Raw genomic sequence first — 18,514 nt, forward strand, 5'->3', positions numbered from 1 at the left:
AGCACCAAGTCTCATGAAAACCAGCAAACCACCAGCTTTACCAACATCTGGCCTTTATGGTTGATACACACCCTAGATGAAGCTTGATCTTAAACATTTTAAAAAAATCTAAACATGGGTTGGCCTTGTGCAATATAGATAAAACTGCAGTTTTCCTTTGTTTACTCATAATTCACATACAGTAGAGCTTGGTGGCACCAAAGTCTACAGTAACCCCAAACAGCATCTCCAAGCTTCTTCATGCTTCTGAACGGTTAACCGGCCTTATCCCGCCTCTGCGTGTTGAATACATTATCTAAATCCAAACAAGAGCAGGACATTGGCCGGGATCGTATTTCACTCGCTGAGGTTCAGTCTCTCAGCTTTCGTGCAGACCAAACAGTGGAAACCGTGTCTAATACCGTGGAGCATAAGGACACAGTACCCCGCAGCACTGTAACTAAGGAGAGAGAAAAAGCGAGAGGCACCGTTATACGGCATTGGATAAGGAGTCAGAACGAGGCATTTAACTGAAAACCCACGTCCACCAGACGACAGGAATTAACAAAAAAACTGCATTCTGCAGAAAATAACAGAAAACCTGCAAATTATTTTAAATATTTCCCCTTCTGTTTATTTTTTCTGGGTACCGGTAATGGGTGGATGTGTATAGGATGTAACCTCGTTCTTGTCATTTCCACTGCATTTTGTGATTCTTCTACGACAAGGGAATTGTAAAGGAGAGCTGCATACAAATAGGATTTGGGGGTAACCGAATAACAGACTCATACACACGGAAACAAAGAGGCAAAAGCAAAGGAGAAAAGAGAGCAGATGAATGTAAGTGAACAGTCGAGATGATTTCCTTTAGATTGTTAAAATAATACATTATTATTTTATGTTTTAAAGGACAGGATAATTGTCAAGTGCAGAAATGTCGTTTTACCTCTACGGCTAATGAATATGTGTGTAGAGGGTGGATCCTAAGATTTTCAGTTATGCACACGCTATTCCCCATGTATCAGGTATCCTTACAAGAAACCATGCATTGTGTGCGTGTGTGTGTGAGTGTTTCAAATTAATATCCATCGTACTCAAAATACGTTAGTGGATATTGTTTATAATTACAGAGTGAGTCTAGAGCCAGAAAATCTACTGGCACCAGCCTTTTGGCGTTCCTTATTACCAGTACAAATTCTACTGCCAGGCAGTATGATGATGCCCCAAAGACTGCCGCCAGTTATGCATCAAATTTACGAATTATTATTAGTTCATGATGCCTAACTACAAAAATACACATGTAGCCGAAGTCAATTTTGGGTGTTCAAGAAATAGCTTTTAAAAAATTGTATTTTCCAATAAAACACAATTGTGTTTCTGTTTATTTTGTTGGCATGTAACAGCCAAACCCCCAGATTTGGGAGGCCTGGTTTGAGTACAGCAAGGAAGGTTTTCCCGTTCAGGTTAAACGTATATTTATTTAAAATGTACGTTTAATGGTAACGTTATTCATACGATATTTAGTTTAATATACAAAGGTAATCTGATTTAACATTTCTGCAGATTTATAAGGTATCGAAGTCACTTATTTACTCCGAGTAAAAAAAAAGTACTGCACTGTAGATTATAGATTATATTGCGATATCTTTTTTTTTTTTTTAATATGTCCCTGTTTAACAAAAGTTTGTTGTTATCAGTTACCAACACATCTTGATGATTTTCTTATCATTTTTTTTTTCTGCGGGGCACCGTTACTTTATACATCATGAAAGTGAACACTAGCATGCTTCAACATAAATTCAGACAGCATTGACTGCAGTTGTTGGCACTGTATTCATTTTTAAATTATAAATTGATTGTTTAATTGTTTTTTTCTATTATGGTTGGTGTTTTATGTCTATAGAGTAATAAGGAAATTATCAATATACATGTTTTTTTTTTTCTGTTTGTTTAAGCAAGCGGTGTAAATGCACCAGTAGTTGTGTGTACGTGTTTGAGTGTTGGGAGGTAAAGTTTAGGGGGATGGGGGTGGAGGCAGATTCAGTTTCTGCTGGTGCTGTGAGGCATGCACTGGTTGAAAATCGACTCTAGTTTTAATACAAACCATCTGGTGAAATTCTTGCTGAATAAGGTGTTTCCATGGGCAGCTACTGAATGGGTTTATAAAAAAAAAAAAAAAAAAAAAGAAAAAAATAGCAAGGAGTGTCGGTTTGGTTGTCATATCCAGAAAGTGTAATTTTCCCTGGCTCTGAAGGCATTTTTATTACTGTAGTTGGTTGTTTTATAGCCAGCAAAATCAAAGTACCATTACTAGGATGTTAAGTCTAGAGCCAGCCAATTCAATAGAGAGGACCCAGAACTAAGGAACCTGTGAGACAGCAAATTCAATATACTGTACAGCAGAGAGCGCATTGTACTGGGAATGATCAACTTTGCCAGGATTTTCCATAGAGAGCTCAGTTCTAGGAAACTTAAAGCCAACACAGGAGAACTCAGTACTGACATATTGCTGAAATAATACATACATTGAGGCAGTGAGAACTTGGGGACTAAGGCTGATATTCTCAGTCTTCTACTGGGAAGCCCCAAAGAAGTAATTCATCCACTTCCATGGTCATCCATCATGTCCCATTAAATATTTATCTTTCCAACATTGTCGTTTATCTGGAGCGCAACATTCTTTGGCCATCCCTATATTACAGGCCTTGTCCAACTGTTTGAAAGCTGTTCTGTGGTACAGCTGCCCGGAGTGCAGATTGACTCTTGATTTTTTCCATGTTTGAGCAATGGTATTAATTATTTTGTCATTGCCTCATACAGTTGCTGGAATTTTGTTCTATGTTCTTTGTAAGATTCCAAATATCTGGTCCACTTCACATTTCCATCAAGTAAGACAATATCCCCATCATATTTTAGAAACACAATGTTTTTCTAGGAGCAAATACAACCTCAGATGTAAGTGTTGATCCTAATTAATGGTCTTTATGTGTTTTAATGTTTTAAGCAAACCTGATGGGCTTCCCTCTCAATGAAGTAATCTCAAGCAGTAATACCAACCATGTGGATGTTATTGCTCAATAAATAGTAAAAATAGGGATCTGTACAGAACTTTTTTCGTAAATCCCTTGGCAGAAACAAACATGATTCATACCCTGTAATTTAAAATGTGTATTATAAAATAGGATCTGTGTTGTGCCACCTAAAGTAGGGTTAAGTAAAGGAACAGAAGAGCTGGTAATAAAAATGCATTGGGAGCGCTGCAGGAAAAGAACGAGACAGCAAGAACCTAAAGCAGGGCTGCTACGATTAAATCGAAAAACAATTTTTCAATTGATTCCATTCTTCATTATATACACTGATATAAATACTGGATAATCAATTTAATAATTACATTTTTGTAGCGTGCATAGTTAACATTATTGAAGTTTACAGTATTTCTGCCACAGACAAGCAGTGGCGTGCTCTTCTTCTCCTGCTCGTGTTAACCAGCATCTGATTTGCTGGTCCCATCCTACCAGCGAATCAGTTTTGAAAATGCTTTGTAAGTACGCCCCTCTGTGTATTCGATGTAAACAAAAAGATCCAGAGCAGGATGACAGGCTTGTATAACATGTAAATGTATTGTGCACATTAAAGAAAACTGTCTCTATATAGTTTGCAGTTCTTTAGAGTTTAAAAATGAACTGTTAAACCTTAGAATAATACTGTTTTTATGTTTTTTTAATATGTTTTTCAAACTGGGCTGCGTGCTCCGTTTGCGTTTCCTGTTTGATGACCACATCTAGTCGATGTAAGTACAATCAGTGCCGCCCACAGCTGATAAAACGAATGATGTGCATTTGAGGAGATTTTTGGAATTGGGTCCGAACCAGGTATCTGTCATTGAAACCGGGTATTTTGAGTCCGATTCCAGTTCCCAAACTATTTAGAAAACATGTTCATATGTCAATGTGTGAGCAGAAGGAGGGGGGTTGGCATCTTTTATACATAGAAACAAGTTCTGCGTCAGCCTAAAAAAACATTAGAAAGACCAAAAACAATCACAGAGCAAAAAAGTCAAACTAAACTCATCACAGCCGTGATCAGATAGTAGTCGAACACAAAGACAACAAAATGCAAATATATAATCTATATAGTATAATATATAGTCTAGCTAAGTGCGTGCTTTTTTCGTTTTGTTTTCTAAAGTGTCCATTATAGTTGTCAAGTGTATTTTTGACAGAAACTAAAAGTCTTTGATAATTAATTGTTTTATGTTTTTTAATAATCAGTTTTATTAAAAACATAATAGTACTGACAAACCGAATCCTTGATATTTGTGTCCGGTTCATTGGTTCCAAAGCAGGAAATCGGTACCCGGACTCAAAGGAACTGGTTTGCACATCTCTATATTAAATTATTATTTTTTTTTTGTTAAATTTAGTCGTTGCCAATTATTTTTATTAGTTTCTCCCAGTTTGGAATGGCCAATTATTATTTTGAAGCTCAGCTCACCGCTACCACCCCTGTGCTGACTCGGGAGGGCGAAGATGAACACATGCTATCCTCCAAAGCGTGTGCCGTCAGCTGACCGCTTTTTTCACACTGCGGACTCACCATGCAGCCACCCAAGAGCTACAGCGTCGGAGGACAACGCAGCTCTCGGGCAGCTTACAGGCAAGCCCACAGGCGCCCAGCCAGACTATAGGGGTCGCTGGTGCGCGGTGAGCAGAGGACACCCTAGCTGACCTAAACCCTTCCCCTCACCAGGCGACGCTTGGCCAAATGTGCGCCGTCCCTGGGAGCTCCCGTCCACGGTCGGCTGTGGAATAGCCTGGACTCGAACCGGCGACGTCCAGGCTATAGAGCGCAACCTGTACTCCACGCGGAGCGCCTTTACCGGATGCGCCACTTGGGAGCCCCTGATTAAACATTTTTATGCCGGTACTCCTACAGTACCTCTCATAAAACTATATTACAGTTAATTACCTCTTGCATTCAATTGTTGTGGGAGGTGGGTTTGTGGGCGGTACAATCATTGATATTTATTCAAACGATTATATTTTGTGTGTCCAATTAATCGATTGCTACTTGGATACTTAACTGACAGTTAAGAGAAAGTGAGAGGAAGGGAGGAAAGAATTTTATGCTAAACCATTTTTATTTGAGTCACAGGATTGAAAGACAGTTGTGAAATTTACACAGAAAACAGTAAAATAAATGATGTCAAGCTTCTGGACATAGTTGAGCTCTAACAAGAAGGGCTTTATGACATTCCAAGGATTATATCATCAGCCCCACATCCCCATAGACCACTAATGATTTTTTTTTCTAACAGCGCTTGTACATGCAGTTTATGTGTGTAAATGCTTGTTATTCCAGAGATGAATTAAGATGAATTCTAAAAACGAACCATGACAATTAATAATCTCAAATCTTTACACTACTTACTGTGCCTTTGGAAGGCAAGTCTGAGAATGTACGGAGCATTCTTCTTCTCTATAACAATAATAATAATAATAATATTAAAAATAATGTTCCTTGAAAAAAACCTGCCAAGAGATTTTTCTTGTGCTGTCTTGAATTATTTTCAATGAGCTTATCTTGTATTTCTAGGATTGACTTCAGTAATGTCAAAATATAAAACTACCCCCAGGGACATGCTTGAAAATGTGATTTAATAACCCAGTGTTATCCTAGTCATACATAATGCGTATGCCTCAACCCTCAACCTTTAGGAACAGGCAACAGTTATTATTGCATAGTCCGATAACATAGAATACTAAAAGTATCAAATTAATAGAATAGATATTACTTAACCATATTGGAAAATGGGAAAGGTATGGGGTACAACCTGTTGGGAATGGATTCCAGCTGCAGTGTAATAGAAAAACACAGATATTAACCAAGTTGCATACAGAAAATGCAATCTATTTTTGACATATAAATACACAAAATCTTGAATCCACCAGTCAGGAATATCCATTCCAAGGCACTACCACACGATACATGACTGAAAATCATTCAGATACAATGCCTACTCTAGATAAACTGAAGGAAAGCAAAACATTTAACATGTAAATACATTTAAAAATATAACATGTTTAAAATAACAATAAAGGCACTGTGATCACAATAAAATAATGGTGTTCAGGCATTACCTTGATAGTTGACCTTGTCACTACTGTAAAGCCCTCACCTGCTCCTTAGACTTTTACCTTCCCGACTTCATTCGGTAATGCTCTTCAATCAGGGTGCTATTGCTTAATTAATCCCTCTCCCCTAAAATCAAGTCAAATAGTACTGTAGACAACAGTAACACTGAACAGCATGACATATAGACCACTACATATTTCAACATAGGTTGCACATGAATGGTCTTCCACGTGATACCACAATTTTCATTTGTAGAATTAATAATCCAGGTCTCTACTGGATGGTCCATTAATGGCACGAACTTTAAAGACCACAGGTGTCAAATTTGTATACAGCCTGAGATCACAGTAATGTTACGAAGAAATGGCAAACGGATGGACAAACGGGTAGACCAAGCACCTTTTACACAATTATTATACCAAATTAATCGTGATATGTTTTTTGTTTTAAAATTATTTGGGGTGTTTAAATACATCTCACAGACTCTTGCATCTCTCTTTTGTATTGCATTATGAAAGTTTATCAATGTTCCAAAAACTTTAGGCTATGTTTTACTAAACATGTTTAAACTTAATAAATAAACAATTACCATAACAAACATTATTGTAAAACACAATATATTCCTATAAAGTGGAGTTCTTACCTGTAAACAACAGGAACACGTTTAAAGTCCGGAATTCATTGTCTGTAGCTTGGTGTTGTTTACATTATCGTATACACTGTGGTTTGAAACATCTGTATCTTTTAAGTGGCCGGAGTTGAAAGTACTTTTTAAAATCACCCTTTTCTTGTGCCAATACAGTACTGGTATCATTTTAAAAGCAAACATATTTATCTTATGTATTTCAATTTTGGGAAAACCTGTGTTTCTAGAAATATAAGGGCAATTCTCATACCTCCCATTAAATCAGTATTATGCCACACTTGCTCTAGTGTTCAGAAAGAGCACGTGAAAATTGGAAGATTTCAAACCTCCACTGGTAAAATGTGATATAAGCCTCTTGTTTTGAGTGATGTTTTTTTTTTGTTGTTTTTGTTTCATTAAATATTTTTACTAATACTGGGCCACCATACTTTGCAGTACTTTGCATATACTTTGCATATCATTGGATAGGGGAGGGACTGTTGGTGATTTATTTACTTTGTTTCATCGGATGCCGGAGAAAGTCTACATCTTTGGCTCCTGACCAAATCCTTCGGCGCACATTGTGGGCGTGGGCACAAACATTCTGCAGCCCTGCTGTTAGCGAGAATCATATGCAAACACACATTTTCACTGCAGGAATACTCACACCAGTACCCCTATACTACTGTGTCTCTTATAACAAATAAATACAGTTATCATTTAGGTGTGGATGAATTGTTATTTACTGATTACACCTTTAACTAAAAAATTTAAAATAATAATAAAAAGGTATGCAGCGAACAGAGAAACACTGCTGGTTGTTTACAGGTAAATGCACATTCTCTTCATTTACCGTATTTCTTCAAATTTAAGATGCCCTTGAATTTAAGACGCAGACCAAATTTCCCACCCTCAATTTGAGGAGAAAATAAAACATCAAATAAAGATGCATTTACAAAGATACAACCTCAATTACGCATATAAGAAAACAACTTATGGAGGCAGTTTGCGGCCGTCTGCTGTCGCACACAGCATTACAGTTATGTGGTGCTTCTCATTTCCAGTAGTGATTACTCGCACCTGTTTTTCTCCCTTTTTGTGAACTGTGGTATTGCTTGACATGTCAAAATACAGGGGTCTGATCGGCATCTCTGATCTGTCCAAGCTGGTATCTTTGTTAGAACTGAGCCTTCCTCAGGAAGCTAATGACGCTTTTTGAAAATGGCTGCCTGTATGTCATGCAGGGCGCGAAATAACTGACGGCACCGGCAGCAATTGCCGCAGTGCCCAAGCTGCTTGCCGCAATGCCTCCCAAATTAAAAAAAAAAACTTAAGGCAAGAGTTGCCTCGTCATTGCCGCTGGCGTCCCTCCGCACCAGCACATCTGATCTACAAACCATTCTCAAACTTGCTCAGCGTCAGCTGGCCCGTTCTGTCACAATTCAGTTTGATTCTGTCTAATTCATGCCAAGGCATCCCAACACGCTTTGCATTACAAATAAATATACTATACAATAATATACAATAAAATATCAAAAAAACATCCAAAAACAAAAATGGAAAAAAAAAAATACATATTAACAAAACTCTGAAACAGGCCATTCCAATCTACAAAAAGGCCTCTGCGTAAAGATGTGTTTCAAGCTTTGATTTAAATACATTTATTGAGTCAGCATTACGGATTTCAATTGGAAAATTGTTCCATAATACAGGTGCATAATGACTAAAGGCTCTTCCACCACAAGAGCTACGTTTTATCATTGTAGTCACCAGAAGCCCAGCATCAGCAGATCTTAGCTGGTATCCAGGGACATAAGGTAAAAGCATATAATTAATGTAAGCAGGGCCATTTCCAGAGACAGCCTTAAATGTCATTAATAAAATTTTAAAAATAACTCTGCACTTCACTGGAAGCCAATGCAACAGGTGTAATATGTTCAAATCTTTTTGTAACAGCTTTCGAAGAGCTGATTGGGGGGGGGTGGGGGTGGGGTGGCGGCTGCCAAAGGTCATTGGTTGTGCGATTTTATTTAATGCTATTTTAGAGCCTATTAGAAGAAATTCAGTTTTATTTGCATTAACTGCAAAAAATGTTTTGACACCCAAGCCCCTATTTTGTCATGGCAAGTTGATAGTCTGGATTTTACGTTTACATCATCTGAACTAATTTTAAAATAAATCTGGGTGTTGTCGGCATAAAAGTAGAAATTAAAACCATGTTGTCTGATCACATTACCCAGTGGTAGCATATACAAATTAAAAAGTAAAGGACCAAGAACAGAGCCCTGTGGAACCCCAGAAACAACAGAATTAGCTGATTTTGATCCTCCACAGGACACAAATTCATGTCGGGAAGTTAAGTAGGACTGCCACCAGGAGAGTACTGTGCCAGTAATGCCAATAGTTTTCTCAAGGCGATCAAGAAGAATCGTGTGATCAATGGTGTCAAATGCAGCAGACATATCCAAAAAGACAATCCCTGATAACAGCCCCTCATCTGCATTCAGCAGAATGTCATGAACAACTTTTATGAGTACAGACTCTGTACTATGTTGTTTACGAAAGCCAGATTGAAATTTTTCAAAGAGATTATTAGCAGAGAGATATGCAGACAACTGAGCAACAACAACCTTTTCCAAGACTTATGCAAGGATAGGTAAATTAGAAATTGGACGATAATTAGACAAGACATCAGGATCCAATGCTCAGGTAAACAATGGGTGTACAACAGTTCGTCTCCGACAATAATAATAATAAATATAGCTGCAAGCAGCAATGACCGGGGGCCAAGTGCCAGACCATGTGACCGATGACCGTATTTCCCCTGTGGCATAGCACCCCATTGGCCTCTACTAGTCTTTGAAGACAGTACTATATGCTACCATAGATTAATAGTATAATATATGCTGAAATTTGATTTGCTTGTGACCTCCATGTTTTTTGACGCAGCAACTTTACTTTTAACAAACTTCACAGATCAAAAGTCAATGTTAAGGTAATTTTTGGATAGAGCCCATATGGTTTCCTATATGTGTTTTATAGTCACCATGGCCCTATCTGCACTCTCAAAGCAGTTATAAGCCAGTTTTGCATTTGAACAAGAAGAAGTCAAAGGTCAGAGGTAAGGTCATTTTTGGATAGAGCATATATGCGTCCTATCTGTGTTCCATAGTAAACATGACCCTTGGCGATTCTTGTTTATGTTCATTATAGAAAATGCCTGTTCACACACACACACACACACACACACACACATATATATATATATATATATACATATATACAGTGCCGTGAAAAAGTATTTGCCCCCTGTCTGATTTTCTGCATTTTTGCATATTTTTCAATCCTTCAATGATGGCAAGGCGTCCAGGTCCTGATGCAGCAAAGCATCCCTAAACCATGACACTACCACCACCATGCTTGACCGTTGGTATGAGGTTCTTACTGTGGAATGCAGTGTTTGGTTTTCGTCAGACATAATGGGGCCCATGTCGGCCAAAAAGTTCCACTTTTGACTCATCTGTCCATAGAACATTGTTCCAGAACTCTTGAGGATCATCCAGGTGCTTTTTGGCAAACTTGAGACGAACATTCATGTTCTTCTTAGTGAGCAATGGTTTCCGCCTTGCTACTCTGCCATGAATCCCATTTTTGCCCAGTGTCTTTCTGATGGTGGAGTCATGAACACTGACCTTAGCCGAGGCGAGAGAAGCCTGCAGATCCCTGGATGTTGTTCTAGGGTTCTTTGTGACTTCCTGGATGATTTTATGCCTCGCTCTTGGAGAGATTTTGGCAGGACGGCCACTCCTGGGAAGATTCACTACTGTCCCAAACTTTCTCAATTTGGACAATATGGCTCTGACTGTGGTTCGATGGAGCCCCAGAGCTGTAGAAATGGCTTTGTAACCCTTTCCAGACTGATAGGCATCAACAACTTTTTTCCGGAGGTCTTCAGGAATTTCTTTTGTTCGTGGTGTGCCACTAGAACCTGTGTGCCGACAACTTCACTCTGATGGTAAGGGCCAAAGTTAGTCAGATTTATATTGGGCAGGGCTGGCCCAAATCAGGCCTGGTTGTTAACTAAAATACTCAAACATCTGACCCTAATTATCCCTTTAATTAAGTTGAGTTAACTAGGGGGAGGAATAACTTTTTCACACCTGAAGATTGCATGCTTGATTACCTTGCACACCAAACAAATGAAAGAAGCACCAAACCAAGGCAAATCAAACAGCTGAAACTGCTTTGAACAGATCGGACCCCCTTGCTGACACCATGGATGATTGTGAAACTTGTTCTGAGGGGAACTACTTTGCGATTATTTTTCCTTCAGTTTTAATTTATTTTCTTTTTTGTCTGTTAATTCCTATTATGCCTCCTATTAAGCTGTCTCCTACGATCGCTCAATAGTTCAAGATCTGCAGTTAGCAAAGACATGGAACTCCAGGTTTGTGTCTGCGGCTGGAGCAAGGCGACAATGGTCAGGGGTTTGAAGATTCATCAAGGGAGAATGAAATGCTTGAGGGAGAAGGGACAAGGGCCTCACATTGATCAGTACTTCTTACGAAGTCAGTCGAATGAAATCCAGCGACAGGAAGCAAACCACAGTTCTCAGGATATCAGCACCCCTGTCACAGACGTGAGAAGGACTTGCATGGATACAGTTAGTGATGAACCTAATGATCCTTGTGAACCCGGTCAGACAAACCAGCATAAGAGAGAAAAGAACCTCAACGGGCACAAGCCTGGAGTTAAATGGCCAAGAGCTTGTGAGAAAACTGCATGGGACACAGTAAACACAGATCTCTGCTTTGCCTTGGAAAGGTTAAGTGGAACAGTTGAAAAGAAGCTGGATAAATTTGGGGACATCATCTACGCATATGGAAGCGAGAGGTTTGGAGTTGAAAAAAGGAAGGAAAAAGTACAAACTATTCCTGGAAAGTCTAGACGGCAGCAGGAGATTGAACGCTTAGTTAGAGAAAGGAGACAGCTGAGGAAGCAATGGAGAAGAGCAGAACAAAGTCAGAAGGAGGGACTCAATCTCTTACAAAGGGTCATAAAAGATAGGCTTGCAACATTGCGCAGAGCTGAGCGCCTACGGAAACGCTACAAAAAGAAGAAGCATGCAAGAACTAACTTTTATAAAGACCCTTTCAAATTTGTAAAGAAGTTATTCACCAGTGAGAAGAATGGCACACTAAAAGCATCTAAGTTTGAGCTGGAGAGATATTTAGAGGAAACACATAAAAATTCAAAAAGGCAGGAGCCTATGTCAATTCCTTCAGACATCCCACCTATCAATCCACCAGAATACCAAATGGAGGACTGTGCACCTAAGTGGAAAGAAGTAGAGCGAGCTGTGCAAAAAGCAAGGGCTTCATCATCTCCAGGGCCTAATGGAGTTCCGTACAGAGTGTACAAGAGTGCTTCAGGAGTTCTACGAATCCTGTGGAAATTGATGAAAGTGGCATGGGAAAAACAGGTTGTACCAAGAGTATGGCGCCAAGCAGGTGGAGTTTTTATACCTAAAGAAAAAGATTCTACAAGCATCAGTCAGTTTCGCCCTATTTCCCTATTAAACGTAGAAGGCAAGATTTTCTTCAGCATTATTGCTCAGAGATTGTCGGCTTACCTATTAAAGAACTTCTTCATTAACACTTCAATACAAAAAGCGGACATTCCAGGTTTCCCAGGATGCTTAGAACACATCAATGTGATCTGGCAACAAATTCGATCAGCTAAAAAGGACAGGAAGAGCTCCATGTGACATTCCTGGATTTGGCTAATGCATATGGTTCAGTGCCACATGAACTTCTTTGGGCAGCATTTGATTTTTTTTTTCAGTGTACCGATGACAATAACAAATTTGGTGAAAGACAATCACCAATTTGAGCATACATGGATGACATGACAACCATGACTACAACAGTAGCCTGCACTAATCGGTTATTGGGCAAATTAACCAATAACATTGAATGGGCTCGAATGCAATTCAAGCCCACTAAATCAAGGAGCATCTCTATAATTAAAGGTAAAGTAGTAGATAAAATGTTCTTCATTAATGGTGAGGCAATACCAACAGTGTCTGAGAGGCCAGTGAAGAGTATTGGGAGATGGTACGACGGGGATCTAAAGGACACAGTTCGTGTGGGAGAAGTTAGACAACAAGCAGTGGAAGGGTTGAAGAGCAAACAGCAGCGCTTTACCAGGCAAACTAAAACTCTGGTGCTTTCAGTTTGGTCTACTGCCGAGGTTGCTGTGGCCACTGACTGTGGACGAGGTTTCTTTGACAACAGTAGAGAAGCTGGAAGCTTTAATCAGTTCATACATCAGGAAATGGTTGGGAGTTCCACGCTGCCTCAGCAGAGTGGGACTTTATGGTAAAGGAATACTGCAGCTACCAGTCTCCGCTCTAACCGAGGAGTTTAAGTGCGCCAAGGTCAGACTGGAAATGACATTAGTAGAGTCACGCGACAAATGCGTAAGGGAGGCAGCACCTGTGTTGAAAACTGGAAGAAAGTGGGCGGCAAAGAAAGCTGTGGAGGATGCAAAGGCTGCCCTTCGAATTGGTGATCTCATGGGGCAAGTTCAGCATGGAAGAGGGGGTCTTGGTCTCAGTTCAGCTCCTCCTACATGGCACAAGGCAGCCCCAGCTCAACGGAGGAAGATGGTAGTCAACGAGGTGCAAAAGCAAGAGGAGAGGATGAGGTGCGTAAAGGTAGAGAATGGATGAGATGGGAGAGTGTGGAACAACGCAAGATTGGCTTTCAAGACCTATGGTTAATGGAACAGAGCAGAATCAGTTTCCTCATCAGGTCAACATATGATGTTCTCCCATCACCACAGAACCTAAACCTCTGGGTAGGAGAGGATCCCTCATGTCCTTTGTGTTCATCACCTGCAACATTAAGGCACATTTTGACAGGATGTAAGGTGGCTCTTAGCCAAGGACGGTTTACTTGGCGCCATGACCAGGTGCTGCGATGTTTGGCCTTAGCATTGGAAGACAAGCGTAACATGACCAATAAGTTGCCACCTGTTCCATCAAAATATTACACACAATAAACAACATTCCTCTGCTAGAGACTGGAAAATGCTGGCAGATGTTGGTCAATGGCTTATTTTTCCACCTGAGATTGCCACCACTAACCTTCGACCAGATATTGTCTTGTGGTCCAGATCAGCATGCCTTGTTCACCTGGTAGAGTTAACAGTGCCATGGGAGGATGCTGTAGATGAGGCATATGAGAGGAAGAAACTGCAGTATGCTCAACTAGCCACTGAAGCGGAACAGCGAGGATGGAGAGTCCGGGTTTACCCAGTGGAGGTGGGTTGTCGAGGATTTGTGGCACACTCTACAACCCGGTTTCTCAGAGACGTCGGATTCAGTGGCCAAGAGTTGCGTCGCACAGTGAAGAACTTATCTGAAGCAGCAGAGAGGAGCAGCAACTGGCTGTGGTTGAGATGGAAAGATTCTGGTTGGGGATCTCAAGCACAATAGAAAGAAAGAAACGCTGATGTACGGGTAAGTAAGCTGGGCTGAGTTGAGTGGGGGACAGAGGGGGGTGATGCTGGGACGCCAGAATCACCATCGAGCCCTCTTGAGGTGTCGTTGGCTAGTCGTCGAAACACAGAGGATGGAAGGTGCCCAGTTGAAGTCCCCAGAGATGTACCCTACTTAGCTCAATCCAGACGGTTGTCATGCTGATGCGCTGGGGAGGCCACACTGTGGTTGATCCCCGGAGCCAGCATCGCAGCCGTTGTGTGTGCTGATGCGCTAGGGAGGCAATAAGCTGATCCCTGGAGACAGCATTACACTTTAGCCAACAACACCAGACAGAAAGATATCTACATCATCATATGGAAGGAAGAGCAAATGGATGGAGACACCTATGGATCACATTAGTTTACTATAAAGCTATGTCTTAGTTGGTGCTTATCTTGGCGAGAGCCGAGTTCAAAACATGACATGTTTTAACATCTACTCTCGTGTAATGGAAATCATGGTTTTATGTATAGGAGAGTGCCACTTTTAATGGTAAGATTGCATTGCGCTGGGGGCCGGATGAAGACAGCTTGCGGGCCGTAGTTTGGACAGCCCTGCTCTAGTCTAATCTATGTATTAGTCAGTGGTGTGTGACCAAGTTTAGTAAAAATACCCTGAATATTAATTTTTTGCCATATTATCCTTTGTTTTTTTCAGTATGAAAGTTTGTTGTTTTATAAATGAGTATGAAATCACCTTGGTGCCCTTGGGTTGGATTTATGTTTTGCCTTTTTGCCCCCTAGAACTGCCTTGGTGCCCCTGAATCTTCACGCTCAACTAAGGCAACATTGCCTTGTCCTTCAGGACCTTAACTTCATGGCCTGGTTCTGGATGATTCGAGATCGGGCGGTGGCGTTTTTGTTCGTCTTTTCTCAGCAAAGTCACGTTGCTGTTTGTGTACTCGGGCAGTCGCGTCTTTTATTGTCGATTTTAATACACGCATCATTATACTCAAATTTAAGATGGAGGCCATTTCTGAGAAGAAAAAATTGTTTAAAAAGTGTCTTAAATTCAAAGGAATACAGTAATTTTCTTTTATACTGTTGATTTCTAAAACTGTTGTACCATGTTTAACAGTATTCAGATTTTTTATTTTTAACATCAAATTTTTGCGGGGGCAATGTGTGTTCACAATACGGGCTCAGAGCCGGTTTGGAGCACTGCTTAAGTGTAAACTGGCGGCTCAAATGATAAGGTTCTTTTAATCTAATCGACCCTAAGCACGCTTTTAAAGCCGTGGACACACTGGCTGATGCGATCGTTGCATCTCTCTGGCGGAGGTCGCGTCGACCCTGAGAGCGGGCATCACACCCGATTGAAATCACAGGAAGGGACGCACAATTTGTGATGTTATCCTGATATTTGACCTGCCCTGGATGCATAAAGTAATGGCAATGGGGCAAGTCAATGACAATACTATCTACAAGGCGGTGTGATCGTGAAACCCACATGACTGGAGACATGCATATATTCTCTCTCTCTATTAATACACACACACACATAACATACATACATTCATACATACATACATACATACAAACATACATACATACACACACAAGGTATTCCATTGATTTGTATATAATGTCTGTGCCGATATCTTTTGAAAACAAGCCCTGACAGCCCCATTAGCACTGTAATTTTTAACTATTAGACGAAATATTTACACAATACTTAGAAAATGCTGTTATAACCATGATTCAAAAAGAAACAAGGACCAGGGGTCACAAATGGAGATTAGATAAAGGGGCATTCAGAACAGAAAATAGGAGGCACTTTTTTACACAGAGAATTGTGAGGGTCTGGAACCAACTATTCAGTAATGTTGTTGAAGCTGACACCCTGGGATCCTTCAAGAAGCTGCTTGATGAGATTCTGGGATCAATAAGCTACTAACAACCAAACGAGCAAGATGGGCTGAATGGCCTCCTCTCGTTTGTAAACTTTCTTATGTTCTTATGTTCTTAATATTAATAGTGTTTTAATTAAATTACACCTAGTCACATTTTTATTTACAATGTAAGGAACATACTGTGTCGAACAAATGCTTAGAATGAAAACATGTATTATGTTTTCCCTTCATTGTAAATAAAAACGTTATTTGGTATAATTTAATTAAAACGCTATTAATAATAAATAAATCATGTTTATAGCACCCATTTTTAAGTTCTGTATTCTGTAAATATTTAGTCTAATAGTTAACATCATAGTACAGTCATTGTATATCATATACAAACCAATGGAATACCTTGTGTGTGTGTGTGTGTGTGTGTGTATTAATAGAGAGACAATACATACGTGTCTGTCTCCAGTCATGTGACTGAACACGGTGAACTCATTGGTTGCTGGCTTTGAGACTTGCGAGTGGATGTGACACACTGCCCGATGAGACAAAATAACATGTTTAAACTTTGCGAGCCGCTTGAAATCGATTGGCCGATCCTGTAAAATCGCATCACAAAGCACAACACACTGCCCAATGCGAGTGAAAAATCACGTCGTTATTGATCGCATTGGGCAGTGTGTCCCTGGCTTAAGTGTAAACGCACTATAAGTAGCTGGGTACCAATGACATTTCTTCTACAGTCTATCATGAATGCCTCAGTGATCAGTGTTCTTATACAGTGCACACATACAATTTGCTTTTGTGCCACTAGGAGGAGCTTGTGTTGGACTGCTATTGATATATATAATACTATATTTTAATACTCAAAACTGCTTCTCACCATAGAGTTTAGTTTAATTAAGTGTGGAATGTTCTGATATTTACAAGAATTTTAAGGAAAGGTTTTTCTTTGAGAGGAATTGTACGAGGAATTGTACTCTATTTGAAATGCATTTTTTTCAGTGCAAAGTTTGTATCATTTTTCAGAACCGTTACAAAAGTAAGCTAAAGTATACTATGTACATACACATATTTATTTGTAAGAAGTCAGTAGGTAAAATGAATAATTCAGAATTTAAAAGCTTCTATATTCAAGTTTAGTAACCTTTTTTTAGATTTTCAGTATAGTGTACATTTTGCATTGGGGTAAAGATTATTAAACCAGGCTACCAGTATTAGCCTACTAGGTTTGCTTTTAGACATTTTTTCACAGCATATTTTTTTAGACTTTTTGATTACCTACCTGAAGATAGTAAAAATGAAAAATCCATGATAAAAATGTATGGATCTTTGAAATAGGGTTTATGAGCAGCATTTGTTAATAAGTTAGTAAGCTAGTCAGTAAACTATTTAGATTTGAAAAGGGAATCTGCTTGGAGAACACAGTGGTGTTTGTTGAATAATGATGCATAATTCCTGAACAAATTAAATTCCTATATCTACAAAATGTATGCCAATATACAGAACTGCTTGCTGCCCAAGAGGCAAATCGGACAAATCCTTTAGCAGTTCTTGTATTCAGTTTATAGTGTTAGATACAAAAATAACTTTGATTTTTTAAAACCTAATAGTGTACATGACTATGACAAACAATACTTAGTGATACTATATGAAAAAGCTGCATGTTATCCAAAGCTTCTACAGAACATGTTAGTGTCCTGGGTTCCAGTCTAGTGTAGTTAATACACTGTGCTGGGTAAGTCCAAATTGCTCCAATTCTATCCAAAGCGAGTCTAGAACTAGAGGCCTAGTTACCGACCCATATTTAAGTGTGCAAGCTGCTTAGCAATCAGACACTTGGCAATGTGTCCCTCAATGCACTTCCTCTGTACCTGTGTCAGGCTAACAGAGAGTGGAGTGGGATTCTGGTGTCAATAAAAATCTAAGCTTTTAACTGCCCCTTGTACCATGGAAAAATCTGAAACTGCCTTATATTCTGGGCTCAGCGGTAGCTTGTAAGCCATTAATTACTCCCTCCTGTTGAGGCCCATAAATACATTTCAAAGACTTTAGTAGCTATGACTCATTGCATTGACACTCGCAAAGACTCGAGCCGAGATGCTTGTGGGATTGCTCTCAAAACCGCTTCCCCCCAAGTGGGAGGGGCCCTCTTTTGCTCCATTTGGGCTTGATTCCTTCTTTGTTAGTTTTTTCTTTTAGCAAATAGATTTTTGTTTCTGGTCAGTAGTTTTGGCTATTATGTTGCAGTGTTGGATGCAGTCTGGTCATTTGCGTCGGTTCAGGGCGTTTATGGGACAATAAGAAGAGCATAACTAGTCTTTGAGCCAACAGGGTATGGTCATTCTGTGTGCTTTGGAGACATTCTTGCATGGATATCAAGGGA

At 39.7% G+C, this 18,514-nt stretch overlaps 1 protein-coding gene across 1 annotated transcript in view; it reads left to right on the forward strand.

The window, feature by feature from the left end:
• Positions 1-364: 364 nt before the first annotated feature.
• The window catches only part of LOC117406160 (protocadherin-16-like), a 198,061-nt gene continuing 179,911 nt past the window's right edge, over positions 365-18,514 (forward strand). The window contains exon 1 of the mRNA XM_034010038.3: positions 365-819. The gene's annotated coding sequence lies outside the window, so the exon portion shown is untranslated. The remainder of the gene's footprint in view (positions 820-18,514) is intronic.

This window comes from Acipenser ruthenus, chromosome 9 (assembly GCF_902713425.1).
Source record: "Acipenser ruthenus chromosome 9, fAciRut3.2 maternal haplotype, whole genome shotgun sequence".
Lineage (NCBI taxonomy): Eukaryota > Metazoa > Chordata > Actinopteri > Acipenseriformes > Acipenseridae > Acipenser > Acipenser ruthenus.